Below are 26,827 nucleotides of genomic sequence, written 5' to 3' on the forward strand. Positions count from 1 at the left end.
ACAAATTTCTTGGTGATGAGATGAAGCGGTCAGAGTGAGGAGAGGCAAAAAAAGAGGATGTATCCAGGCAGGTAAGAGAATATATATATAGCTATGCCCTCCCCCTGTCAGAGCATAGTTGGAGTGACTCTCAGAGCTCTCTCTAGCAAAGTTACAGGGAAACTCTGTGAGTTTCAGCTCCCATCATGTGCCTATCTAGCAAACATGCTGCTGCTTCTTCTTTGGCAATCACTCGTAGCCGAGTGAGATTGTCTTCCATAAACACAGTTTTAAAAGTGAGTCTGCAAGTGACTGTGGAGGCCAATTCTGGATCCACACGTCCTTCCACAGTGGGGACATAGGTTTCCGGGTGGGAGTTGATCACAGTGTGGATTTGCCAAGTGTGCCTTCCTCTTAGCACATTTCTCCCTTGTGTCTCTTGAATTCGAGTCTTCAAAGCCCATGACACCTTTGGTAAAGGCTGTTCTCCAATTGGAGCGCTCGCAGGCCAGTGTTTCCCAGATGTCAGTGTTTATACTACATTTATTAAGATTTGACTTGAGAGAGTCTTTGAACCTCTTTTGTTGATCACCAGCATTACGCTTTCCATTTTTAAGTTCGGAACAGAGAAGTTGTGCTGGAAGACGATAATCAGGCATCTGCACAACATGACCAGTCCAACGAAGTTGATGTTGAAGAATCATTGCTTCAACACTGGTGATCTTTGCTTCTTCCAGTACACTGGTATTTGTTGGTTTGACTGCACTGTCAATATCCCACACCTCCACCTGACTGCCTTCTTGCTTACAGCCAGGGGACAGTGTTGCTGCACTCAGCTCCCATTGGGGCATCCAGTTCCCTGCCGTGAGGACAGGATAACGAACTAAATGGGCCATTGATGTGGTCCTGCATGTTCTTCTGGTGTTCTTAATGCTTCTGGAAAACACAGGTGGGGAAAGTGCTCCTGTGTTCGAGTCCTGCTTGCTGGCTTCCCATTGGTGCATCTGGGTGGCCACTGGGAGAACAGGATGCTGGACTAGGTGAGCCACTGGCCTGATCATGCATGCTCTTCTTATGTTCCTAGATCCTTCCATCCCTACTCACCAACACCAGCAAATCTGCCCCTGGAAGGCAAAATAGGCACAGCTCCCACCAACAGAGCCAGCCATTCCAGAAATCCCACTTCCTACTGGAAAAAAATAATAACTTACATTTGCCTAATGCTTTGTCAAACTGCCCAGGATCTCAGATTGACGCTATCAGGTTTATAAAATGGCATCAGCTTCAGACGGTGAGATATTGACGTGTTGCCTGTATTCATAGCTCCATAAAACTATTTTACAGTGATATAATAACCCTAAATATGGCCTGTATTGGCAAGTGTGGATTTGCAACTGGGGGTGCTTTATCCATGATGAAATACATACCACCACCACCCCATTCCTACCCACCCCCCCAGACATCGATACAGGATTCTTGATGGAGTCAAGTAAACAGCCACTTTCCTTCAATATTCCTCTCTCTGCTGTGGGTCGCAAACACATCAATATAGATCCATTGCCGTCTCTCTAGAATGAGGCATAAATCAGGGGGGGCAGTTTTCCCTTGAGAAAGAGTGTTTTCTTATTAGAACAGTGGAAAGCAAGATCTGGGGTGTTTGCTAACAAGTTTCATAATCTGCAAGGCTAATGACAGCTTCACGCCTCCCCCAGAAACCTTTGCAGGGATGATTTGCATCTCTGGGCAAGAAAGGGGGGCTGGAGAAAGGAGAGGGCAATGGTTTTTGTTGTTGCTTATCCTGATCCCGTAGATGTAGTGGAAGGAGGGGCACACCTAGCATATGCTTCAGGGTTGACAGAGGTTCTTAAGAAGAGAGTTACTGGGGTTTGCAAGAGGGAAGTGTGACTTTCTGCTGGGCTCCCTGGTGGATTGGCAGAGCAAAGAAATTCATCTGCCCTTGCTTTGCTGCTCATCAGGGCTAAAAGCCAGGTCTAGCATCAGCAGCTGATGATGACCTGCCTAGTCTACACCCTCTAAAATATTGGTGCTTACCTAGTCTCTCTCCCCCCCCCCCCATCTATAAATTCATGCTCCTGCTGTTTGGAGGTTAAGAACATAGGAAGAGTCTGATGGGTCAGGCCAAACAGATGCCCCAAAAAGAAGCTCACGAACAGGATCTGGGTGCAACAGCAATGCTCTCCCCATTTGTGATAATAATAATAATAATAATAATAATAATAATAATAATAATAATAATTTATATATACCCTGTCCATGTGGCTGTGTTTCCCCAGCCATTCTGGGCAGCTTCCAACAAAATATTAAAATACAGTGGTCTGTTAAACATTAAAAGCTTCCCTAAACAGGGCTGCCTTCAGATGTCATCTAAAAGTCTGGTAGTTGTTCTTCTCTTTGACATCTGGTGGGAGGGCATTCCACAGGGTGGGTGCCACTACCGAGAAGGCCCTCTGCCTGGTTCCCTGTAACCTCACTTCTCGCAGTGAGGGAACCGCCAGAAGAACCTCGGCGCTGGACCTCAGTGTCTAGGCTGAGTGATGGGGGTGGAGACACTCCTCCAGGTATACTGGGCTGAGGCCATTTAGGGCTTCAAAGGTCAGCACCAGCACTTTGAATTGTGCTCGGAAATGTACTGGGAGCCAATGTACTCAGTGGCATTTTCTGCCTCTTAATAGTGGGGGTAGATCATAGTCATCATAGTTAGTAACCATTGATGCAGTCCAGCATCCTCTCCCCTTTTTAAAAAAGGACTAGGCAAATTCATGAAGGACAAAGCTACCAGTGACTACTAGCCAGGATAGCTCTGCGCTGCTTCCACCGTGCTACAATTTCTGGAGCTCCCCAGAGAGAGTGTTTGATTGTTAAGCCACCCTGATAATTGTAGCTCTGTCAGGGGAAATGGGGTGGGCGGGCAATCTCTTAACAACTCTCAGCACCCTCAACAAACTACAGCTCCCAGGAAAGCTGTGACAGTTTAAAGGGATGCGGGTGGCACTGTGGTCTAAACCACTGAGCCTCTTGGGCTTGCTGATCAGAAGGTTGGCAGTTCGAATCCTCACTATGGGGTGAACTCCCGTTGCTCTGTCCCAGCTCTTGTCAACCTAGCAGTTTGAAAGCATGCCAGTGCAAGTAGGTGCCGTTGTGGTGGGAAGGTAAACAGCATTTCCATGCGCCCCGGTTTCCGTCGCAGTGTCCCATTGCACCAGAAGCGGTTTAATCATGCTGGCCACATGACCCAGAAAACTGTCTGTGGACAAACACCAGCTCCCTTTGACTGGACTTAACAATCCAGGGGTCCTTTACCTTTTTACCTATGACAGTTTAAAGTGGTATAAAACTGCTTTAAATGTACAGTGGTACCTCAAGTTAAGAACTTAATTCGGAGGTCCGTTCTGAACCTGAAACTGTTCTTAACCTGAAGCACCACTTTACCTAATGGGGCCTCCTGCTGCTGCCGCGCCACTGGAGCACGATTTCTGTTCTCATCCTGAAGCAAAGTTCTTAACCCGAGGTATTGTTTATGGGTTAGCAGAGTCCGTAACCTGAAGCGTCTGTAACCTGAGGTACCACTGTATAATAGATGGGACCTACGGATTTTGGAAATTTGAATGAGGGAATTTCGTATTAAACCCCATTTTGCATTAAATTGCTCACTGGATTGAATTTTACTGCTTGTTTGTTGCATTTATATCCCACCTTTTTCTTCACAGAGCTCAAGGTGGCATACATGGTTCCCCCCTCCTCATTTTATCTCCACAAAAGTCCTCTGAGGTAGGTTGGTCAGAGAGTGAGTGTCCGGCCCAAGGTCACCCAGTGAGCTTCTTGCCTGTGTGGAGATTTGAACCCTGGTCTCCCAGATCGCACTCTAAACACTACATCCCAGTGACTTTCCTGCAGGGGTGCCAACTTGAATAAAGGATTGGGGGGGAGGAAAGCAACCACCCCACGTAATCAATCACATGACACGACACACACGCACCATTTGAATGGCAATGCCCATCAACATTTTGGGGGGGGGGCACTCCCTCCTCTGCTTTTCCACATCCGTACTATAGCTTCAAGATTCCTACTCGAGACTATCTTTCCAGCATGGCTGTAAGCTGTGTTGGCTAAAAAATCTTTGTGACGATAAGGCTCGTTTTTCAGGCATGATGGATTCCTGTAAGCTTTGTTGAGTCAACAATAGCGAGAGCTGAAGCCTTTGGAAAAAAGATTGATACCTGGCAAATAGAAGCTGGAGTGCATTTAATTCTGTTTAGCTATAAGCCTTCATGCACACACATGACCGCGGATCCTCTTTGCAAAGGTCACTGTGATATAGAATGGCCATCATCTGTAACAAAGCTGCTTAACCATTGAAAACTTGTTGCATCCAAAGCAAATGTTTGAAAGAAGAGGAAAGCAGAAAGTGGCATATATGCGTTGGGAGTGGGGTGTGGGGCATGCTCAGATCATGGGATCAGATCCAGCATCCTCTACTTGCTAGCAGTAAGAGCCCTTGTACTAGGGAGTGTCAGAGCTGAAAGGTTGAGCAACAAAGGAATCCAGCGCAACAGTTGTACAACAGCTGATTTATTTGGAGCCTATTGTTATGCAGAGTGTGCAAACTGTGCTTTGTGCATTTGGTTAGAGAGCAGACTTTACCTGTTGCAATCACACACAGAGAGGGATGCATGTAGAATAAGAAAATAACAACATTGTTTATTATAGGAAGTAATGTAACTTGGATGGAAAATGTGTTTGGTTCAAAGCCAACTAACTAATCCAGAGAAGAGAAAAAGCATTATGTACGCTACAGCAGCAGCAAGAATACTCATTGCAAAGCATTGGAAGACACAAGACCTACCCACCTTGGAAGAATGGCAGATGCAAGTAATGGACTATATGGAATGAAATGAAGTGGTTCTAGTAATAAGGTAAAACAAGAATATGCAAGAGTGGATTGATATTAGATGAAAATTTGAAGTTATAATATGTGAGGTTAAATAATTAAGGGTAAATTAAGAGGGTATGAATTTGCTGAACAAATTTTTAAATGGAATACAAAAAAGGGAGGTGTGAGGAAGTCATGAAAACGAGTAAATGAGTGGTAAGATATCAGAAAGAGGGATTTTTAATTTTAATTTTTATGCTTAATTTTGGTTTTTATATTTTTTATTGTATCTTTTTTTACTGTTTTGTAACCCTTTTCTTGTTAAAAATTTAATAAATATTATTATAAAAAAAGAGAAAAGCAGCAATGCTTGCTCAGTTGTTCTCAGAGGTTAGAGGCAAGCAGTGGCATAGCATGGAGGGGACAGGGGCAGTTGCCCCAGGCGCAACATTCTTAGGGGTACAAAATTTCAACACCTGGTGCTGCTTCAATACAGCTGCACACTTTTGTTGCTGGGCTTTGTTGAAAATGGCTTCTTCATGTGAACCAGGAAGAGACATCTCCAGACAACGGAACGACTCTCCTTTTCTTATCTCAGCAGCTACGATCTCCCAGGTGACACACACACTGTTAGGAAGTTGAATGCGCATGAATACTCCGTCCGTTTCCCTCCCTCCGCACGGCCTCGGGTGCTGGCAACCCACGCTATGCCACTAGAGCCAAGGCAACCTCTCATCTTGAGGTCCGAGAGAGAAGTGTGAGGAGGAGGAAGTTGTAAGCAGGATGCAACCTAAGGCATATCAGTCTAAACTCTGAAGGAGAGGGAGGTCACATAGAGGTCCGTTGAATAAAAATCTTCGGTAAAGGACTTGTGTTTTCTCCTGTGCAACAAGGTTCCACCAGGGCAGAAAGTCTGCCATGAAGTAAGAGCTTTGTGGCTCATTGGGTATCTGAACCCTGGACTCCCAGCTGCTTGCCCAATTCCCTAACCATTATGGCTACCAGCTCCCATCAGCCCCAACCAGCACAGCTTTGTGGGACAAAGATTTCTGCCTGGAATCCAGAAGAACCACTGCCTATTAGTGAAGATGATGCTAGAGAAGATGGACCAAGGGGCTGGGCTAAGGAGTAACTCAAGGTGAGTGCCTATGCCTTGCATGCAGAAAGTATCAGGTTCAATCCCCAGCCACTCTGTGGCTCAAACCCTAGAGAGGTGCTGCCAATCAGTGTGGACAGGACTGAGTTAGATGATCCAGTGGTCTGACTCAGTTATAAGGAAGCTTTCTATGATAGGGCAAGGGATGCAACTCAGTAGTAGAGCATCTGCTTTGTATGTAGAAAGTTGCAGGTTCAATCCCCAATGGCACTCCAGGGATGGTTGAGAGCCCTGCTTAAAACCTGCCAAGCCACTGCCAGTCAGTGTGGACAATATTTAGATGGACCAATGGTTTGACCCAGTATAATGCAGCTTCCCATGTTCCTAATATACTCAACTCTTCCAGCTATTCATTTGAATACTTTGTCTCCAGATCTCTCATCATTCTGGTCGCATTTCTCTGGGCACGATCCTGCGACGTCCTCCTTTAAATGTGGTGCTCAGAGCTGGCTGAAACAGAGAGAGCAGAGTTTGGCCGCTCCAAAAGCAGGTGGGAGAGTGAGGGATAAACAGGTGGAATGACTCTACTCCAGCCAGATCCATGGCAATTCATCTTCATTCCCGCTATTAAGCGGAATGTCACTTCCAATCCACCAGAGCTTACAGCTCAGGTGTCAAAGTCTTTGGAGACATCCAGGTGACACTCCAGAAATTGAGGCACTGCTGTTCCTTCTATCTTCTCAGAGCAGCCGTTTAGTTAGATCAATTTGCAGCTGATATTTGCAAAACATCTCTCCCTCTCCACCCCCCACCCCCGCTCTCTCACTCACATACTTGTTTTCCTAGGAGAAAATAGTGTCTCCTTCTATGAGAGAAGCAGAAGAACTTTTCTGATCAAAGAAAAGACTGATCATTTTGAGGAGGCTTTGCTCCAAACAGGCTCCCTGGCTGGCAAAAATAATAATAACTCGTCGTGCGTCAACTTTTGCAAGATCTTTCAGTATGGAAGCTTCAGTAGTGGAGAGACATCCTTCTCAGGCTGGAATCAGAACCATGGGGAAGTTCCACTGGTATTCAAAGACCCCTTTCTGGATCATAGATCATAAAATTGTAGAGTTGGAAGGGACCCTGAGGAACATCTAGTCCAACCCCCTGCAATGCAGGAATATGGAGCTATCCCATACAATGCAACTTGCCATTATCAGCACTGTGTTCTAACCAACTGAGAAGTTTCTAGTGGTTTTATTTACCTCTAAAAAGGAAGCCTCTCGCTCTTTGTCTTATGGAAATTGTGTCAGCATCGTCAGAGCATCTGAAGAGCCTGGCTGGATCAGGTCTGTGGCCCCTCTAGTCCAGCATCCTGTTCTCACAGTGGCCAATCAGATGCCCCAATGGGAAGCCCTACAAGCAGGACCCAAGCACAAGAGCACTCTTCCCTCCTGAGCTTTCCAGCAACTGGTATTCAGAAGCATCACTGCCTCCAACTACATGGACCATTAGCTTGATCCGACAGGCTCTTCAAAAGGTTCTGATGCTTAGGCTTGCCAAAAAGCCTCACTTTGCCTCCCGTGGGAAGCTTTCTTCAGGTATCATTGTGACGCCAGTAGGTGGGTGGGAAGGAAGTATTTTCAGAAGCTGTTTTTAGATGCCACTGAGATGCCCACAAGTGCAGCATAATGGCCACAACCTCCTTTTGTCATCTGCCTCCAGCATTTGATATTCTGCCTCTGAAGGCAGGAAGTGCCATTTATCAATTGAGTCGGTGCTCATAGCTGTCATTTCTGCCCTCCTCCGCCGTGCATTGGTCTAACTCTGCTTGGAAAGTCATCTCAACCAGATGGCCATGGCAGAAGCAGAGAAGTCCATGTGTAAATTGTGGTGGGGAGAGAGGTCTTCTGTTCTTCCAATTGACTGAACTGAGTCACAGGTAGGTGCCTTTTGCTGAGTCAGACTATTTGGTTCATCTAGCTCAGCTGGTTAGAGCGTGGTGCTGAAAATGCCAAGGTTGTGGGTTCAATCCCCATATGAGCCAGCTGCATATTCTTGCATTGCAGAGGATTGGATTAGATGACCCTTGGGATCCCTTCAAACTATAGAATTCTATGATTCTCCCTCCAAAGGCTGTCAGCATCCCATTCAACCCGTATCCTGGAGAGTCCACACTCCACATGCAGTTTGATGCTTGGCATATCTGGGTAGGGCTGGGAGAGACTCCCTGCCTGAAAACCTGCTGCCAGCCAGTGTAGCCAACACTGAGTTAGATGACCTGGCACAGTATAAGGCAGATTCCTGTGTTCCAAACTTGTGGATCCCCAGTGGATCCTGGAGAGATGTCAGCTCTGGCCTCCATGAAAGCCTAGCTATTTCCCCCTTACATTTACAAAATGCCACTTTGATATAAAGACTCGAGCCATTAACCAAATCGATCGAGCTAATTTATAACCACAGAATCTCTGTGCCCGTTCCATGAGATGGCAGTAAATTTAAGGTTTGGGGCTTGGCAATCAATAACCAGGAGAGAAGCGGACCAAAGTTTTGCACCACACCCAAAGGAGAATCAAAGACGCTGCCTTCTTTGGACTGGTGTTAATGCACAGCTGCCAAGCCAAAAATACATCCCCACCCCACCCCACCAAAAAAGCACAATGTAAGGCAAATTGAGGGGGAAGATCTGGTCCCTCTGGGCTGCTTGATCAATCGTGACAAAATGAGGTGATGGGATGGACTGGACCAATTCATGCAGCAGGTATGAGAATCCATTTAGCTGTGCTGAAGCAGAGCGTGATAGAAATTGTAGATCTCAGCACAGCACACCAGGGAAAGAGATGGTGGGAAGTCCAGTTGCGTCCATGGAAGCCCTTCTGGTCATGTAATTATTTTGCTGGATACTGCCAAGCTTGTTAGCCCACATCTGGCTCATCATAAACTCCAGACAACCATTCACCAAGCTGATGCTCTCCAGATGTTTTGGACTATAACATACCCTCCAACATTTCCCCGATGAAAATAGAGGTGTCCTAAGGAAAAGCAGGAAATTCTGAGATCAAATCAAAATCCAGGGCTGCCCCTGGAAAACAGGGGCACTTGGAGAGTCTGCTATAATTCCCATCAGCCCCAGTGTCATATACATGATTGCTGACAGGAGTGGCCATATAACACCTTTGCTGAATAAAGTGGTACCTCGGGTTACATATGCTTCAGGTTACATACGCTTCAGGTTACAGACTCCACTAACCCAGAAATAGTACCTCGGGTTAAGAACTTTGCTTCAGGCTGAGAACAGAAATCATGCTCTGGCAGCGTGGCGGCAGCAGGAGGCCCCATTAGCTAAAGTGGTGCTTCAGGTTAAGAACAGTTTCAGGTTAAGAACAGACCTCCAGAACAAATTAAGTTCTTAACCCGAGGTACCACTGTACTTGCTATTTGCTACCAGGCCAAGTTCAAGCTGTTACTATTAGTGTAAAGGTAAAGGTAAAGGTACCCCTGCCGGACAGGGCCAGTCGTGACCGACTCTAAGGTTGCGCGCTCATCTCGCTCAAGAGTCCAGGAGCCAGCGCTGCCCGAAGACACTTCCGGGTCACATGGCCAGTGTGACGAAGCTGCATCTGGCGAGCCAGCACCAACGCAGCACACAGAAATGCCTTTTACCTTCCCGCTATAAAGCGGTACCTATTTATCTACTTGCACTTAGGGGTGCTTTCGAACTGCTAGGTTGGCAGGAGCTGGGACCGAACAATGGGAGCTCACCCCGCTGTGGGGATTCGAACCACCAACCTTACGATCAACAAGTCCTAGGCACTGAGGTTTTACCCACAGAGCCACCCGCGTCCCTTTACTATTAGTGTACACAACCCTTAATAATTTGGAAGCAGTTTACCTGTGAAATTGCCTTACCCACTCAATCACTTTGACCGGTGGAAGTGGCACTCTTACAGGTGCCACCTATTACTCCTGCAGTTGTAAGAAACTGGTATTTTAGAGCGATAGCACCCAAACGTTGGAACTCCCTGCCTATTGACATCAGATGGGAGACTTTGCTGCATTCTGGGGATTCGAACCCGAGTCTCTCCCAGGCCCTAGTATGAATAAGAAGGAAGCCATATTTGGATGGTTCTGGTGTGTGTACTGAACAGGTCTGGACATCGCTGCCATCCTTCCCCAGCATGAACCTCATGCCCAGCTGAGAGCAATACCCCAGTTCTGAGAATGATGCTTTGCCAGCCTGCTGGTTCTTCCACTGCTGGCCAGAATCCCAAGCAGGCATCTCGGCTCAGCTCCTCTTTGCCAGGAAAGAGCCTGACAAGTCATCTGTACTTGTTAGAACAGTGCCAGGGAGAGACTTTTTTTAATGGCACTTTCCAGGGGAGAGGCGTAATGAATATATTACCCCAGATGCCAGTTTTATTTCCAGTAGTTAACTGAGCCAGGAGTGAATTATGCCCGCCCAAATACCATTCAAAAGCCATAAAATTGCAGGAAATAACCTTTGTGTTGGAGGCTAATTGAACTAATATTAATTGAAACGGGCTTCCTGATGGGAGCCCCCTGCTCCTCCGCAACTGCACTTTGGGGATTTGCCTGACCCAGAAGGAAGCGGCTAACAGGGCAGGGTTAGCAGGGTCAGAGGAGGAGACCAGAGATGGACAAAGAGCTTCCTCTCCCTCTTCTCAGAATGCCGAGCAACTCTGGAGAGCACAGGAAGCATAAGCTTAGCTAATTCATGGCTCAGAAGGAGAGCTACCATTAGACAGAGAGGCACGGCACAGAGTTAACCTGTGGAACGTGCATCTGCAGGATATGGTGTTGGCCACTGACTTGGAGGAGTTTGAAACAAGATTGGAGAAATTCATGGAGGGCGAAGGCTATCAGTGGCTACTGGCTGCTAGGGCTTTGTTCCACCTCCACTGTCAGAGGCTTCTGAATACCGGTTGCTGGAAACTGCAGGAGGGAAGAGGGCTCCAGGGCCTGGGTCCTGCTTGAAGGTTTCCCACAGGCATCTGGTTGGCCCCTGTGAGAACAGGATTCTGGGCTGGATGGGCCATTAGGCTCTCCTTAGCTTCTGAATGCTTCTGAATACCAGTTGCTGGAAATGGGACAAAGGGAGAGTGCTCTTGGGCTCAGGTCCCACTGGCAGGCTTCCCATAGGGACATCTGGCTGGGCAGCAAGAGAAAGGGTGTTAGGTGATAGATTAGATTAGAAAAGGGTGTTAGATTAGATAGATAGATAGAAAGATAGATGATAGATAGATGATGATAGATGATAGATAGATAGATAGATAGATAGATAGATAGATGATAGATTAGATAGATAGATAGATAGATAGATAGATAGATAGATAGATAGATAGATAGAGATAGATAGATGATAGATAGATGATAGACAGATGATAGATAGATATAGATAGATAGATAGATAGATAGATAGATAGATCTGATAGATAGATAGATGATGATAGATAGATAGATAGATAGATAGATAGATAGATAGATGATAGATAGATATAGATGATAGATAGATATAGATGATATAGATAGATAGATAGATAGATAGATAGATAGATAGATAGATAGATAGATGATAGATAGATATAGATAGATGATAGATGGATGATAGATAGATAGATGATAGATACATAGATGATAGATAGATAGATAGATAGATAGATAGATAGATAGATAGATAGAGATAGATAGATAGATAGATAGATAGATAGATAGATAGATAGAGATAGATAGATGATAGATAGATGATAGATGATAGATCAAGTGATCAGGCTTTGAAAGTGATAGAACAGAAAGCACAGAGGCAACAAGCTCAGATTACCCAACCTAGGAGTGACATGGATTAATGGGGACACAGGGGGTGAACCTTAACTGGGAGCAACGCCATTTTTAGAGAGGCATGCATTCCTTTGTCTCTCGCTGTGATTATTAAAGAACTTATCTGGTAAGAATGCTCCTTTTGTTTGATCTGCTTATTTACTGCCCCCGGGGGAGGGATCCGATTCCCCAAAGCCTGGCAACAAGTCATTCAAGGACGCATCTCAGCTGGGAAAATCATCGAAGGAGCATATTTAGCAAGGCCAGTAAAGGATGTGGTGTGGCTAGAAAGGGGATGTCCTGGAAAGAATCCTGAGACATGGAGAAGTGTAGACAGACAATTGGCTCCTGGGCCTGAACTTCCTCCACCTGCCAAATTGTCTTTACCCCATATACATTCACTTGACCACTTCGATCTGAGGAACTGGCACTATTCAATGTGCCACACAGTACTCATCCCACATTTGTAAGAAATCAATTGCTTCATGCGGCAGCACCTACACTTTGGAACTCCCTACCTATTGATATCTGGGCAGGCATCTTCACTGTGCTCTTTTTGGCACCTGCTAAAAACATGTTTGCTTAGACAAGCCTACCTTGATATGTAGAATTCTGACATGTGTTTTAATCTGTTTTTAGTTTATTACTGATTTAAATTATTATTATTATTATTAATAATAATAATAATAATAATAATAACTGTTTTTAACAGTGTTCACAGATAATCTTATTGTCCTGTTCTTTTTGCAATCTGCTTTGAGGGTTTTGGTTTTTTAAAAAAAACAATTAAGTGGTCACTACAGTGGTACCTCTGGTTACAGACGCTTCAGGTTACAGACTCCACTAACCCAGAAATAGTACCTCAGGTTAAGAACTTTGCTTCAGGATGAGAACAGAAATCGTGTGGCAGCAGAAGGAGGCCCCATTAACTAAAGTGGTACTTCAGGTTAGGAACAGTTACAGGTTAAGAATGGACCTCCAGAACGAATTAAGTTCTTAACCCGAGGTACCACTGTATATTGTACAATCTATAAACTGATCTATAAACAAACCTTGAAATAGCAGACAGACAGACAGAACCAGGAGCCAGGCTTAAAACCAAAGTGCTGCATTTAAAATTTTACATCGCAGGCAATTTGCACAGTTTAGGGGAACCTAACCAGGAGCAGGAGAGAGGGAGGGAGGGAGGGAGGGAGGGAGGGAGGGAGAGAAGCCTTTTGTGGCTTTGCTCAGAGAACTTGAAAGGGAGGCTGACAAGCCGATGAAATAATGAACTTTATTTGATTTTATTTTCACATTTTGGACTTGGAAGGGAAAAAAAGAAAAAGCCCAGCGAGACAATGCGGACTTAGAATCAAAGCCAGCTGACCTTCGCTTGATGACCCTGCAGGGGGAAAAATGAGCTCAAAATATAAGATGGAGAGAAAGCAGAACCGTCTCCTGGCTTATTGTATTCGTTTCATATTTCCCAGGGGCATCAGCTGAAGCTGTTAACAAGTGGCTCACAAATGAATCCATTCCCCTTTCATCTTTTTTTTTTGTCTCTTTGCCTCTCCCTCCAACCTCAGCGTTAATATAGATTTCCCTGCTGCTAGATCCCCTGCTAGCTCCTCTCTGAGTCAGCCTTTCTGCAAGGACTGTGTCATTTATTTCCTCATTTCCTAGCACTTCTCTCTCTTTTTTTTCCCTTGCTCTTCCACCACAGCTCCCAGGAGCACTACATTTCCTGAATCTGCACACTCATTTCTGAAACACTCTGCTTTCCTTTCCCTTAGCCTAAACTGAATCTCCCCACCAGTTTGTTGGGGGCTCCTTCCTAAAGAGATGAGAATCTGTCCATGGGGGGGGGGGATGGAGCCAGATTCCCGCTAGGCCTTTTCTATTCATCCCCTCCTCGACTCTTGGCTTCCCCCTGTTGGGAGCATAAGACTCAGGACACAGACTGCATTTGCAGGCCACCACCGGTGCCAAGGCAATTCTCGGAAGGACACGGCAATAAAGAGGAAGAAAGGAAAATATCTCATTTGCTCCAGAGTTCCTTTGAAGCTGGGCTCCTGCGCACCTCATTTGGCAAGGTGAGAATCTCCCAAATCCTCTTCTGGTCTTTGCTAGCAGCAAAGAATAAAAGTGTGGGGCTTTGCTTTAATAGAGTTTCGTGTTTATGGGATGAGATCAGCCAGGAGCTGTGCCCGGGAATAAATAAGTCCCCAAGACACAAAAGTCAGCAGCAAGGAAGAAAAATCTGCTCTGGGTGGGGAAGGAGGGAGGGAGAGGCGATTCTGTGATAACCTGAAAGTTATCTGCTGAGAAGGAGGCCAACTGTGCTTAAGGGGTTCCAGAACCTACATAGGTTTTCAGGGAATAAACGCACAGAGCAATCATTTCAGTGGATTTTCAGAGACGTAAAATGGAGCCATCTCCCATTATTGATGCTAAAACAGGGGTGAAGATTCAGAGGCCTGAGGGCCCTTGAGAAGCTTCCCAGGCTATCCCTTCTCACCAGCCAGCCATCCCTCCCCTTCACCCTCTCCTTGAGTGTTTAGTCCTGGGTAGAAAGTGCTTGCCCGGTTGGAGGAGAGAGAGGGGTTTGTGAGTGTAAAATTGTACAAAAGTAAAATCTATATCTAATACTCTACCCCCAGAGGTTTCCAAATGTCAGGGACTGGGCAGAGCAGGAATGGTGGAGACCGCCTCCCTAGCCCAACCCTTCCAGAGAAGAAGGAGACAGTTCAGAATTACAACAGGAGTTTGAGGGAGGTCACAGCTCAGAGGCAGTTAAGGGGGAAAGCTGGGAAATAATGGGAGAGGAGGAGGAGGAAGAAGCAGCAGAAGGGAGACAGCTGACGGACACAGTGTCTTTAGAAAGCATTCCAGACACGCCCCCTCCCAGAACCCAGCGAGCCTTGAAAGTAGTAGAGCAAAGGTCTCAGAAGCAAAGGGCCCTCAGCACCACCCGTAGGGGACAAGGTGACGAATGAGGAAGTGGGAGAAAAAGGGGTGAAGAGTCACTCAGGACAATGCCGTTATTCCAAGAAGCTGCATTCCCAAGCCTCTCTCTATGAATATTGAATAAAAAGCATATGGTAAGGACTTTTCCTTGTCATATCCATTCCTGGAAACCTGCCATGGGGGTTAATTTCTCTGCTGCCTGACAGCAAACTTATTTGGCCTACCCCTCCCTTTGAGGAGGGGGCACTCAGCACACACACCCCCCCCAGGAAATCTACCTTCTTTAAGCGAACAAACCAAAAGATGCAGTGACAAATTTGCATTTTTTTATGTACCTATATTTCTACCTACATCCTACAACATGGTAAAGAAAATGTGGTTGTAAATATGACACCTTGGAGCTTGAAATTGTAAAATTATTTATTGAAGTAAACCACAGTCACATTCACATTACACACAGGGTTTGCCCAAACACAGGAAAACAACCTCGCCTCCAGCATGACTGCCAGATCGCAGGAAGACATTGTCGCTGTCCCGCAACAGCACCCAACCTGCTGGTAAGCATCCTTACACAACAGATGAAACATGTATGAATGTTTTTTTGAATTTTTCTCCTCTTCTTTCTTTATGCTTCCATTGCCCCCTTGTTGTTGTTGTTTAGTCGTTTCCGACTCTTCGTGACCCCATGGACCAGAGCACGCCAGGCACTTCTGCCTTCCACTGCCTCCCGCAGTTTGGTCAAACTCATGCTGGTAGCTTCGAGAACACTATCCAACCATCTTGTCCTCTGTCATCCCATTCTCCTTGTGCCCTTCTCTTTCCCAACATCAGGGTCTTTTCCAGGGAGTCTTCTCTTCTCAAGAGATAGCCAAAGTATTGGAGCCTCAGCTTCAGGATCTGTCCTTCCAGGGAGCAATCAGGGCTGATTTCCTTCAGAATGGATAGGTTTGATCTTCTTGCAGTCCATGGGACTCTCAAGAGTCCCCTCCAGCAAGAGTCTCCTCCACTGCCCCCTTATTTTTATTCAATGCCCTTCAATTGCACCTGAGGCTACCACTGCCCTCCTGGATCGTTCCAGCACCTCCCAGGGGGTGGTATTGCTCACTTTGGGAAACACCGCTCTACCCACTCTTTTCCAATGATGGCATGTGGCCCCTGTAATGTTGCTCAGAAGGGAAGGCAGCTACTGTACTGAGTTCAAGACATACTCCACTCAACCCTCCTTGGATAATGAGCCCAAAGCTGCAGAGGTTATAAATTCAAGGCTTATTTAAGTACCACAGACAGCTCTCTCCAGAGGGCAGAGCCTACAGCACAACAGGTCTTACCTGCTCAGACATCTCCAGCTCTCTACTACAGCAACATCTTCCCTGTGTTGTCTAAGAAGGAACCAGCCAGGCCTGAATGGGGAGCTCTCCAAGGTGCTGATCTGATTTCCTGAAACTATGAGTCTGGGGTGGGAAACCTGTGGCCCTCCAGATGTTACTGTACTACTACAACTCTGACCACTGGCCGCAATGACTAGGCTGGAGCCCACCAACATCTGGACAACCACAGGTTCAAGCTATAGTGTGGTGGACAGGCTGCTTGGACGAGTGAAACCAACCACCTGTCTCCTGGATCCTTGCCCATCCTGGCTTATAAAAGCTAGCCGGGAAGGACTGGGCGATGGGCTTCGTGGGGTGGTGAATGCTTCCCTCCGTGAGGGAGCCTTCCCAGAGCCGCTGAAAGAGGCGGTTATTAAACCGCTTCTTAAAAAACCATCTTTAGATGCAGCCACGATGGCCAATTATCGCCCAGTCTCAAATCTTCCATTCTTGGGCAAGGTGATTGAGCGAGGGGTTGTTGAACAACTCCAGGCACGCCTGGAAGAAGCGGACCATTTGGATCCCTTCCACTTGGGATTCAGGCCTCATCATGGGACTGAAACTGCCTTGGTCGCACTGGTTGATGATCTCCGGCGGGCTAGGGACAAAGGGGAGAGCTGTTTCCTAGTTCTGCTGGATCTCTCAGCGGCGTTTGATACCATCGACCATAACATCCTTCTGGACCGTCTTGAGGGGCTGGGAGCTGGGGGCACTGTCATACAGTGGTTCCGCTCCTTCCTCCTGGGCCGTGTTCAGAAAGTGGTGGTGGGGGATGAGTGTTCAGACCCCTGGGCTCTCACTTGTGGGGTGCCTCGGGGTTCTGTCCTCTCCCCCATGCTTTTCAACATTTACATGCAGCCACTGGGAGAGATCATCAGGAGGTTTGGGCTGAGTGTTCATCAGTATGCGGATGATACCCAGCTCTACCTCTCTTTTAAATCAGAACCAGTGAAGGTGGTGAAGGTCCTGTGTGAGTGTCTGGAAGCGGTTGGAGGATGGATGGCAGCTAACAGATTGAGGTTGAATCCTGACAAGACAGAAGTACTGTTTTGGGGGGACAGGAGGTGTGGAGGATTCCCTGGTCCTGAATGGGGTAACTGTGCCCCTGAAGGACCAGGTGCGCAGCCTGGGAGTCATTTTGGACTCACAGCTGTCCATGGAGCCACAGGTCAAATCTGTATCCGGGGCAGCTGTTTACCAGCTCCATCTGGTACGTAGGCTGAGACCCTATCTGCCTGCAGACTGTCTCGCCAGAGTGGTACATGCTCTGGTTATCTCCCGCTTGGACTACTGCTATGCGCTCTACGTGGGGCTACCTTTGAAGGTGACCCGGAAACCAGAACTAATCCAGAATGCGGCAGCTAGACTGGTGACTGGGAGCGGCCGCCGAGACCATATAACACCGGTCTTGAAAGACCTACATTGGCTCCCAGTATGTTTCCGAGCACAATTCAAAGTGTTGGTGCTGACCTTTAAAGCCCTAAACGGCCTCGGTCCAGTATATCTGAAGGAGCGTCTCCTCCCCCATCGTTTTGCCCGGACACTGAGGTCCAGCTCCGAGGGCCTTCTGGCGGTTCCCTCACTGCGAGAGGCCAAGTTACAGGGAACCAGGCAGAGGGCCTTCTCGGTAGTGGCGCCCGCCCTGTGGAACGCCCTCCCATCAGATGTCAAAGTGATAAACATCTACCTGACATTCAGAAGACATCTGAAGGCAGCCCTGTTCAGGGAAGTTTTTAATATGTGACATTTTAGTGTATCTTTCATCTTTGTTGGAAGCCGCCCAAAGTGGCTGGGGAAACGCAGCCAGATGGGCGGGGTACAAATAATAAATTATTATTATTATTATTATTATTATTATTATTATTATTATTATTATGGTGATACATGACCTGGAAATACCTAGAGACCCCTTCTAGCTTCCAGCTGCTCCTAAGGAAAGTCCTGGGCACTTCGTGAAATATTTTTGAACTTTGTCCTTTTTTGGTGTCTATGCTGCATGGGAGAGGCTTTTATGGGGTCCCCAAAGTAGCTCAAAGCAGTATGGAACAAAATCAATAAAAAGTTTGAAAACAAATGATTTACTTTAAAAAGAGAAAGGGCAGGTACCATAAGAGCAAAAGAGAGAAGAGCCTGATCCATCAGGCCAATGGCCCATCTAACCCAGCTTCCTGCTCTCACAGTGACCACCCAGATCACTCAGACCTTCAAGCAGGACCCAAGCCGAAGACCTCTCTCCCCTGCAGTTTCCAGCAACTGGTATTCAGAAGAATTACTGTCTTCGACCGTGGAGGCAGAGCATAGCCACTCTGGCTAGTAGCCATCAATAGCCCTCTCTTCCATGAATTTGTCTATTCCTTATTTGAAAGCCATCTCTGCCTCCTGTGGGAGGGAGTTCCATAGTTTAACTACAGTGATACCTCAGAATGCGGACGCTTCAGGTTACAGATGCTTCAGGTTACAGCCTCCACTAACCCAGAAATAGTACCTCAGGTTAAGAACTTTGCTTCAGGATGAGAACAGAAATTGTGCTCCGGCAGCATGGCGGCAGCAGGAGGCCCCATTAGCTAAAGTGGTACCTCAGGTTAAGAACAGTTTCAGGTTAAGAATGGACCTCCGGAACGAATTAAGTTCTTAACCTGAGGCACCACTATATGTGCTGCTTACTTCCTTTTATCTTGCCCAAATCTTCCTACATTCAGCGTCATTGGCTGACCATGAGCTCTAGTGTTACCAGAGAGGGACACAAACATTTATCGATCCACAGGCACCAGGTGGGGTGGCTACATCAGATCCCCTCTGAAGCTCTAGAAGGGCATCAGATGCAACTACAGTGGTACCTTGGGTTGCATACGCTTCAGATTACAGACTCCGCTAACCCAGAAATATTACCTCAGGTTAAGAACTTTGCTTCAGGATGAGAACAGAAATCGTGCAGCGGCGGCGCAGCAGCAGCAGGAGGCCCCATTAGCTAAAGTGGTGCTTCAGGTTAAGAACAGTTTCAGGTTAAGAACAGACCTCCGGAATGAATTAAGTGCTTAACCCGAGGTACCACTGTATCTGGGAATTGCCGTCAAATCTGCCACCCCATCATTTTATTCCTCTCCTTAAGGAGGAACCTTCATCAAGTCAGCCCTGGTGCCAAGGGAGGCATAAATAGGATCGCTCTCTCCCCCTCATTCATAAAAGACTGGAATCCCTGCCTGTTAACAAGTGCTGTGTAATGAAGGGCAAGCAATGGTGACCTCTTGGAGACTAAATGAGGCCCACTTAGCATCCGCATCACTCCCTGGACGTCCATTCGGATTCTTTATTACCGAACTGACGAGGCCTGACACAGGCTCCTCCATTCTGCTTCCTATCCAGGGATCGCGTGAGTAGCTTAAGAGCTGAGTTTACCCTCGGAAAGAGTGTTTGCTTATTATCAACAAAGCGCAGCGCTCGAGGTTGCAAATCCCATTTGGGCCACGGGGGCCATAACAAGGCCCAGTTTCAAAGCGGGCCTTTAAGCAGTTTAAAAGCGAGAGAAAATGTAGCTGTGCAAAGCTGATTGAGACTGGCGTCCCGTTTAAAGTGGATCGCCAGCCAATCCCAGCATCAGCCAAGGGGTTCCTGGCCTGATGGCAGACTGGGCCTGGTCAGCAGCCAATTCAGTTTAAATGTAGCAGCGGTCACAGGGAGCCTGAACACAAATAAGGCTTTTAGAAAAATGCTCAGCAGTGCCGTTGTTAAATCAAGCCTTCTACAGATGCAGAGGCATAATGAAGCTAGCCAGGTTCTCTTTGAGCAATGGTGAGGAACCTCCAGCCCAGGGGCGAAATGCAGCCCCCAGGCCTCTCGATCTGGCCCTTGTGATTTCCCCCAGGCCATACCCCCCACCGGCCCTCCATTCCCAGACCCTCCAAGTGTACCTATTTTCCAGGGACAGTCCTGGATTTACAGAAGCCATCCCAGTTTCTGACATGATCCTGGAGTGTCCTGCTTTCCCTTAGGATGTCCCTGTTTTCACTGGAGAGAGGTTGGAGGGTATGTTGCACCTTACTTCCCCCCACTTTTTTTTGCCTTAAATGTTTTTGCCCCTCTGAAAGTCACCAATCTAGATGGCTTTAAAAGAGGATCAGACAAATGCATGGAGGAAAGGACTATAGATGGCTCATAGCCATGGTGGTTACTCTCTGCCTCCACAGCTGGAGGCAGCATTGCCCTGAAGTATCAGTTGCTGAAAACCACAGGAGGGGAGAGGGCTCTTGTGCTTGAATCCTGCTTGCTTGTTTCCTATAGGTAGTGGGCATCTGATTGGCCACGGTGAGAACAGGATTCTGGACTCCCTTTGGCCTGACGCAGCAGGCTCCTACTGTGTTCTTATGGTGCTGCTGCTCTCCTATTGTGTGTCAGGCTTCGGGGAACCCGATCCCTCCCACGGTGGCAGCCAAGGAGCAGACAAACAAGAAGAGCTCTTACCAAGTCTTTTATTCAAGATTCACAGAGAGAGAACATAGAAATGCCATCTCTCTTAGATAAACGGCGTTGTTTCATGGAAAGTCCCACCCCCTCTATCTCTCTGACTGATCTGTGTTTTCTGCCCCTGAGCTTTCTGCTCTACTACTCTCAATGCATGCCAGGTCCTGGCAGAAGCAGGGACAGGAATGCTATCTAAAGATGCTGATTCTGTCAGCTGTCTCTCCCCTGATGCTTCTTCTTCCTGCTGCTGCTCTCCTAATATTTCCCAGCCTCTCCCCTCTGCAGCTTCTGAATTATAACCTTCTGCAAACCACTTTTGTAAATCTATACTGTCCTCCTCTTCTCGAGAAGGTTCAGGAAAAGGGGAGGCAGTCCCCACCATTCCTCCTCAGTCCAGTCCAGTCCCTGACATTGTGTTATTATGTTCTCACCTGTAGTCTGAGGTGGTGTGCCTCTGAATTCCTGTTGCTGGGAATCACAAGCAGGGAGAGTGCTGCTGTCAGGTGTGTGTGCAGGAGCCAGGCCCTGTGACCAATAGGACTTTGCAGGACTGGGGCCTTCCTAAGTTTGTTCTGAAGAGGCAAGGCGCGGTCTCACAGGTAAAGCCGATTGGTAACTCACAGCATCTGGTGGCAAGAGCTGGGAAGGAATATAAGGTCAGCATTTCCCTTTGGCTCTTTGCCACAGCAAAATGCTTCCTGCCTTGCTGCCTTTGGCTTCTTGCTTCCTGATCCTTGAACCTTGGCTTCTTGACTCCCTGCTTTTTGATCCTCAGACCCCTGACTTCGTGACTCCTTGCTTCCTAACCCTCAGACCCTTGGCTTCTTGACTCCCGGCTCTCTGACCTTCAGACTCTACCCCCGTTCCTGCTCCCACCCCGCCATCTTGCCCCCGGTCCTGACGTCCCCTGCCGGGACTTTGATTGCCCATGAACCGGACCGAGACAGCTGCTGCTGCTGCTGCTGCACTCAAGCCCTGTTTCTGGGCCTCCTGTTGTGACATCTGGAGAACACGAGTCTGGACAAGATCAGCTTTTGGCTTGATCCAACCACCGACCTCTTCTTTTTAAAATTGTTTTTTATTGAAGGTTTTCTTGGGTTACAAAGATACACGCATCGTCTCTATTTTCAGATCATAAAGTCCTTTCTACAGATCAGTTATATTCGATGTAAGACTTTAAGGTTGTATGCAGTATAGGGTTGGGGGAGTGGAGGGGGGTAGTAAACCTTCATTCTTTCATAGTGTATGTGCAAGATTTTTGTGTCAGCGTCATGTGGGTCAGTTCTCGTTCTATTCATTTATTAGCTTTCATTGTCAGTGAGAGAGGTTGAGGGGGCCCTGGGCATGGGCGGCTACCTTCAGCTGACTGCACTGAGCTTTGTTTACGTGTGTGAGGGGTTGTTGGGTCAAGATAGCCATATCAATTCATATGTCGTCTATGGATTCTCGTTGTTGTCTTGTGGGGCTGTATGTATAATAAAGGGGAGCCACACTGGGGTGAAGGCAGTGGCGTAGCGTGGGTTGTCAGCACCCGGGGCAAGGCAAGTAATTTGCGCCCCCTAACCCGTGGATTTGCGCCCCCTAACCCGTGGATTTGCCCTAACCCCAGATGTTGCGCCCGGTGCGGCCGGCCCCCCCTGCACCCCCCACGCTACGCCACTGGGTGAAGGCATCCTCTTTTATTTGTCTCTATCTTAGTTTCTGTTTGCTTTGCTTAGCTTTTCTAGTAAGGCCATTTCCCATACAGTTTGGTACCAGTGGTCCATGTTCACACCTGACAGGTCTTCCCAGTGTCTGGCTATGATGCTACCACTGGGCTCTTCTCATGTTCTGAACCTACCGTATTTTTCACTCCATAAGACACACTTTTTTCTTCCTAAAAAGTAAGGGGAAATGTCTGCACGTCTTATGGAGCGAATGTGTGGCCCTTGGAGCTGAATTGCCCAGGGGCAAAAAGCTGATCATGCTTTTTAAAAAAAAGAAAAAGAAAAAAGAGGGAAGTGGGTGTTAAAACAAAGCCTTTAGTTGTTTAGTTGTTGGAGAGTGATAAGGGATGCTAGAGATAAAGGAGGCTGTCTGGGAGGGGGGAGGTAAAAACAGCAAACTTGCAAAGGGGGGAAACAGGAAGACTAAAGCAATAAGGAGAGAAATTAGAAGAAAAGGAGGGGCAAAAAAACTGCTCCAGCTAAGGAAAAGACACTAAGGCAAACAAGAGGGAAGGGAGTGTTGAAAGGAAACAGCTGATCGGTGGGATCGGAAGAGAGATAAGGGACACTAGAGGAGGCTGCCTGGGAGGGGGGAGGTAGAAGCCCATGGATCCTCAGGATTTTTACATTAGGTCACCCCAAATTCACCATCAGATCACATAGCATGTCCATGGCTACAGCCTGCACCAAAAAAATCATGCACCCACTGTTGCGTGGAGCCGCAATGGCACAAAAATGCCTGGTGCTGAAAGGGGTTTCAGACTTGCCTCTTTTCATTCCTTCCTCTGCCCCATGGCAAAAATCTCTCACACTGTTCCTTGTTCTTTCCAGATGTTCTTGTTTCAAAGCATCCAGGAATCCCAATGCTCCAAATTGATTGTGAAATCTAGGAGCGCCTGATTTCTTTGAGATGACTGACATAGATGGGGGGGGCAGGAATGGTGGTGGATGCCTCTCCTTCCAGATATGCAAACACCTGGATGGGCTCCCTGCCCATTTCCAAGGAGCCTGCCTGATGGTTTCCTCTTTTCTTTGCTTTCTATCCATGAAACCAGCTGGCACCTTGTTTTTCCTGTTAATGAGCCTGCACTGGAGGAGGGGGAAAGGGACTTGATCCCTACCAGGTTTTCAAGTCCCCCCCCCCACACACACCTCCATTTCTCAAGTAGAGCTGAACTCCTTCTTTGTCCTTGCCTCAGCTTCTAAATCTGGAAATGACTGAAGCTGCAATGCACTCCCGAAATAAATCTTGTCAAAATCCGAGCTCTGACACCCTCTCCCCACCGCTACCCCACACCAGAGGGTGAGATTTCTCACACCCAAACCAAGACTCAATGTATTAAAAAACAGGTGAGGGTATTCAAGGCTGCCTCAAAACCTCATCCTTTGATCCACGAGCCCTAGATTTGTTTGGGAGCTGACTCCAGTGACTCATGGAGACATACATTATCTGCAAAAGGGAGCGGTGGCACTGTGGTCTAAACCACTGAGCCTCTTGGGCTTGCTGATTGGAAGGTTGGCAGTTTGAATCCCTATAACGGAGTGAGCTCCCTTTGCTCTGTCCCAGCTTCTGCCAACTGAGCAGTTCAAAGGCATACCAGTGCAAGTAGATAAATAGCTACCACTGCAGCGGGAAGGTAAACAGTGTTTCCGTGCACTCTGGTTTCTGTCATGGTGTTCCGTTTCGCCAGAAGTGGTTTAGTCATGTAGGCCACATGACCTGGAAAGCTGTCTGTGAACAAACACTGGCTCCCTCGGTCTGAAAGCAAGATGAGCGCCACACCCCATAGTAGCCTTTGACGGGACTTAACCATCCAGGGGTCCTTTACCTTTGCCTTATATATGCTACATCCTGTGTATCAGGGCAGAGAACCCTTTTCTGCCTGAGGGCTATATTCCCTTGGGTTGGGAGCACATAGCTGCAGTGGTGGGCAGGGTCAGCAGCAGAGTGGCCAGAGCAAGGAATGTGAATTGTACCTTTCTATAATAAGCTAGTTTCTACACACACTCTCACACACATCCGTCTCTGCCCTCCATCCAGACAAGCAAGAGGCAGGAACAGAGTTCAAGGGTGCATTCCACCCAGGCAAAAAACATTCAAGGAAGGTGTGAATCAGGACCAGCGAGGGGTGTGGGCCAGGGAGAGAGGGTCTGGCCTTGCAAAATTTCTACGGTCCAGATAGAGAATCCTGGAGGGCCACATTTGGCTCCAGGCCTGAGATCCCATACTCTTGCTGTATGTCTGTTTAGCTGTGGTGCACTGCAGACCAATGTCCCCTCGCCCAGCCCTGGTGCAACCCAACAGTGGATGGCTGCTTGCAAGAGTTTCTGGTTGGCAGGGAGCCAAACAGTCCTCCTCGCTGTCCTCATAGCAATCATCACAGCTTTTGGTGGTTTAGGCAGTGGGTAAGCCTCAGTTTTCTTTGGAGGGCAGGTTGTAGCCTCTGCCTGCCCCTCGAAAGGTAAGGGGTGTCCCATTAAGGGATCCAGGAGGAGATGTTTCTGTCTGGATGCCCAGGCAGGGGCTAAGGCCATAGCACTTCTCAAGGTGGCAATCCTATTTGATGTAAATCATAGGACCTCCTCACTTCAGGGTTGACCAGAAAAGAAATGCTTCCAGCAGGCAGGCTGAATATCAATGGTTATACCCAATGCTCATGCCAAACCTCTAACGTCTGTAATAAATAAAGCTGTGGCCTTATTTGATCCAAAGTAGTTTGTCCTGTCTGTTTCTTCCCCATAAAGTCAGGGCAGCAGGATGCAACTCCGGGGCATGCAAATGCTTAGCTGCAGGCATCTTCTCCCCAGCCCTGCCTATGCTGAAAATAAAGTCTCAACTATCTCATTAGAGAGGAGTGTCAAATGAATTATCATCATTACTTGTAGAGCACCTACGATCTAAGTGCTGTCCCTGTTATAAAGCAGGAGTAGTCTGAGGATAAATGCCAGGTGTTTTGGATTGCTGCTCCCATCGGCCCCAGCCAGCATGGTCCATGATCATAGCTGATGGGAGTTGTAGTCCAAAATATCTGGAAAGTACAAGGTTAGCTACTACGGCTGCCTCTGCTCATGTTGCTTGCCAATCTTACAAAGTGAAGTGTGACAACTCCCTTACAATTGATATTATATAGTAAGCTAAGGCAATCCTCAAGGGTCACTGTGGCGCTGTGGTCTAAACCACAGAGCCTAGGGCTTGCCGATCAGAAGGTCGGTGGTTCGAATCCTCGCGATGGGGTGAGCTCCCATTGTTTGGTCCCAGCTCCTATCCACCTAGCAGTTCGAAAGCACATCAAGTGCAAGTAGATAAATAGGTAGCACTCTGGCGGGAAGGTAAACAGCGTTTCCGTGTTCTGCTCTGGTTCACCAGAAGCAGCTTAGTCATGCTGGTCACATGACCCGGAAAAACTGTTTGCAGACAAACATTGGCTCCCTCGGCCTGTAAAGCGAGATGAACGCACAACCCCAGAGTCATCCATGACTGGACCTAATGGTCAGGGGTATCTTTACCTTTTAAGGCAGTTCTCAGCTCACAATCTTATAGACATGATACAAAAGCGTAAAGGCCAACTGAGGGGGTTAAGTTGCTCTCCCCCTTGACATGATGATCATCTTAGGATACAGGGAGTGCAGCCTCCCAGCAACCCTAAGTTGCCTGATTCTCTCTTAGCCCAACCTAGGGATGCTGGAGATTGAACTTGGGCAGACTCCCTTCTCAATATAAGCAGCCACCTTATGCCAAGTCAGCCCACTGGTCCATTGAGCTCAGTGTGGCCTACACTGACTGGCAGCACTTTCTGGTGTTTCAGGCAGGAGACTCTCCCTCCCCCAACACACCTGGAGATGCTGGGAATGTTTTGCACAGCAGATGTTATGGTCCATTATTTTGACTGGCAGTCTCCGGAGAGAATCCTTTTGAACAGAAACAGAGAGCGCGAGAAGTCTCTAGAGGAAAAATGACTGCCAGCATCTCTCCAGGGTTTCACAGAAAGGAGACATTCCCAGACCCACCTAGTATTGAAGCTTGGGATCTTCTCTACCAAAAGTGCATCCGTTTTGTACACTACTTGTGAGGGCCTAGAGCAGCCTAGTGGCATGTATAGGTATGCAAACTTTACAGTTTGTAAAGTTAAAAAGGTAATGAAAACAAATTTAAGAAAGAAACCACAAAAAATGATCCTATGAAACGGCAATGCTGAAGCTCAATCATGAACCGGATATGCGGTGATTTGGGGGTACCAAGAAGGAGGATGGCTGCTTTTTCACCTGGGCTTTGATCAGCATCTAAGCTGAGTCACAGTATGGAGGGGAGGGGGAGGAAGGAAGGAGGGCGTTTTTCCCCTGAAAAGGCAGTGACAAAAGAGATCCTGGGAAGACTTCATCGATACCATTCTCCTTTGAGCTTTTTTATTATTTTGCTCAAAAGGCCCTTTCTTCTGAGTACAGAGAGAAAGCCCTTGTGGCAGTGGGGAGAAAGTACGGGAGGGGCGGTAGAGAGAGAGAAAGGAAGAAGGAAATGGAAAACGTCCAGGCCCATCCTCCACATTAGCGAAAAGTCCAAAAG

The 26,827-nt window shown here is 47.5% G+C and overlaps 1 long non-coding RNA gene across 1 annotated transcript; it reads left to right on the forward strand.

Moving 5' to 3' along the window:
• Window positions 1-13,063: 13,063 nt before the first annotated feature.
• LOC309330509 lies at window positions 13,064-26,196 on the forward strand. Its single transcript, XR_014151458.1, has 3 exons — window positions 13,064-13,861; window positions 15,196-15,292; window positions 26,073-26,196. It is a non-coding gene; the product is annotated as an uncharacterized lncRNA (long non-coding RNA).
• Window positions 26,197-26,827: the final 631 nt, after the last annotated feature.

The sequence above is a fragment of the Podarcis erhardii genome (genome assembly GCF_964252035.2).
Source record: "Podarcis erhardii genome assembly, chromosome: 15".
NCBI lineage: Eukaryota > Metazoa > Chordata > Lepidosauria > Squamata > Lacertidae > Podarcis > Podarcis erhardii.